This window comes from Lactuca serriola, chromosome 9 (assembly GCF_051521515.1).
Source record: "Lactuca serriola cultivar US96UC23 chromosome 9, Lser_US96UC23_V15, whole genome shotgun sequence".
NCBI lineage: Eukaryota > Viridiplantae > Streptophyta > Magnoliopsida > Asterales > Asteraceae > Lactuca > Lactuca serriola.
This window is the reverse complement of record NC_136416.1, coordinates 96478035-96481068: the sequence shown is the minus strand read 5'-3', so window position 1 is coordinate 96481068 and position 3034 is coordinate 96478035.

Genomic DNA, 3034 nt, shown 5'->3' with positions numbered 1-3034 from the left:
ACATACATTGTTCCAAAACAAATATTGTTTTATATTACATGTATTTTATGCTCTAAGAATAAATAATAAACTAAACTCCAAGAGTGTAGTTCCAACTTGATTGTGCTTAGCTGGTACTCTTCAATAAATATCTGCAAGCCATATACAAATATTAGGTTAACATTTAAGTACCAAGTACCTAAGTGTTATATGAAAAGTATGAGTTTTATCTACTAGATACAAGAAGTACTAGTCTCTTCTAGACTTTCTTTCCAAATAAGAGGAGTAAATTCTCTTCTAGTGTCCAGTTTCTTCACAAAAGAAACAAGATCCATCTATGTAGGCTTTAGTAGATTTCTTGGGCTTAAAGGTGTTCAGTCCATCAAACATGGGCCTCTTGGATCACACAAGGTGATTCTTTTAGCCTTGTATTATTCTAATGTTTAAAATAGCTTCAAATAAAATATCACTGTATTTATTAGAATATTGCTAGCATGTTATATCATCATATATATGTTTAAATTATCGAAGACATTATATAAGTCATGAATAACTATTCCTAGCTTGATGTTAGAAGCATCTTAGGCATCATGGTGATGCCTTTACTAGGTATCATGTTCAAGTTCACTGCTCAAAGCAAATAGTTTAGGAATAGGACCTTTAAGTGTATACAATTTCATATCTCTTACGAGATTGTCTCTTAAGACATGAACTCATTCATTGAAGTTGTATCATTTGAATGATATTGTTTCATTAAGTCATTAAATGAAATGAAAATTCATGATAATGAGAATGGATTATTTAACTACAAAATTTTAACAAAATTCATTTAGTATTTTTAATATTTAATCTTTAATAATTAATACCCTTTCAGTTTTCAAAAAAATTAATTATCAAAGTCTAGGATCCAAGTTGCAAAACAAATAAATGGTTAGGTATCCTTTATCCCATCCATTTGAATTTAACCTAGTACATATTGATTATCAATTATATTTTGCTATATAATTCCTAGATTTATGGGATCACTAATAACAAATTTAATTAGACATGTTTGATCCTATCTATGCCTCGGAACTCTCTTGCTTAGGTATCCTTTATCACAAAAGATTTCCGATCAAATCATCCAACTAGAAAAACTTGTGTAATCGACCTATAACTTGGTTATAGAAATCGCGAATACACTCCGGCCATCAAAAGACAACACTAAGCGGTTATGTATGATTTATCCCACTAGTTCATACAAGAGATGTGTGAAAGTTTTTCAAAAGGATTGTATAAATTTGAGGTTTGTAAAAAAGGGTATTTATATGTTTTATAATTCTAGTTTAAAAACATATGATATCATGGTTATTACATGCATATAATAAACCATGATATCAAATTTCAAAAGAAAATCACTTTTAAAGATTCTATATAAAAAACGAGTTTTTATATAATTTGACGCAATTAAATTTTAATAACCGGTATTAATTCTGAGTGCATTTGAACCTTATATATCTTTAATAAAACTTCATTTTATTACTTATATATATGGAGTTTGTATAAGTTACAAAAATCACCATTTTTAAAAATTATAATAGAGTATTTCAAAATTTGCCGTTATCAACAATTTTATAAAACCGGGATTTATTTTAAAAAATAATAACTTGTTACATCTTATGTCCAATTTTGAAAACCCAAACTCCATGTGATGTTTATTTTGTCCAAAATTATTTTAGCATGTGAAAATCTAATTTTATCAACGATACAAAATAATGCATAAAATAAACAACACAAACATGAATAAAAAGATATGTGCATAAACATAACCACCTAATGACATTTTTTGCGAGCCAACACAAAAATGTCAAGTCCATTCCTAAAGGTACATTTAGAGGGACCAAAAACTTCTTGTGATGTTTTTGTAGAAGCTCCCACTTGATTAAACACTCATTGCTTGCAAAAGATAGGAAAAACTTCATAAAGGGTAAAATTCAGCAAATGTCGCTAAAAGTCCAACAACCCCTTATAAACAACATTAGTGACACTTTTCAGCAAATGTCACTGAAAATCCTGCACACCTTTTAGACTAGAAAATTGCTTTTTTTTTCTTGAAAAAATGGTACCAACTTCATCTCTTGTTACATTTTTGTACAAATAAATTATTTCTACAAACTTATCTATTACTTTACAAAAATAAAAAAGAAACTAATCTATTTAATTTATTACATACCATATGAATAAATAATTTATTACAATATTTTTTATAAAACAACCAACACAACAACATAACAAACACAATGGTCCTTGGCTAGTTTGTGCACATCATATACATCAATATATGCATAAAGCAACCTTCGTTTTTTCTAACACAACTTTAAATGACAAAAGATGCATGAAACTTTTGTCGCATAAAATAACAAATATAAAGTTATCATAGAAAATATGTATGAACTTATTTTTATACAAAAAAACAAGTTATTCAAATTCTCCAAAAACTAAGATTTCCAAAAATCAAAAAATCTAACCAAACATGCAAGGTGGCTCTGATAACAACTGTTGTGTTTTAGTTCAAAAATAGTTTAATAAACTAGAAAAATATGGAAACGGAAGACTTTAATTTTTGAAATAACATAAACAATTTATACCCACCAAGGATCTTCGTGTAAGCTATATAAAGATTAAAACACCAACCATAGAAGGATGAAGAAATAACAACCTATGTATTTCTTTAGGTCCTTTTGGGAGGCTTGGAAGTTGATGAAGAATGTGGAACCTTTGAGATACCAACAATAACTCAACTTGATGTAGACGCTAGTTCATAAACTCTTAAACCCTTAAGCTTTAAGTTCATAACCAATATGAACTTAAAGAAGAATTGAAGATGCAAGTAATCTTCAAGAACTCAAAGAAAAGAAGAGGTGGAGTCTCCTAGAGAGCTCTTGGCCATTAGAAGGGAAGAGGAATTAGAAAGGCATTCAAGAATGCAAGTCTCTTATTTATATGGATAAAGTGAATTTATTAACCATTAGTTACTTCCACTTTAGACAAGCTTGTCTCTATTGTCATGAGTGTG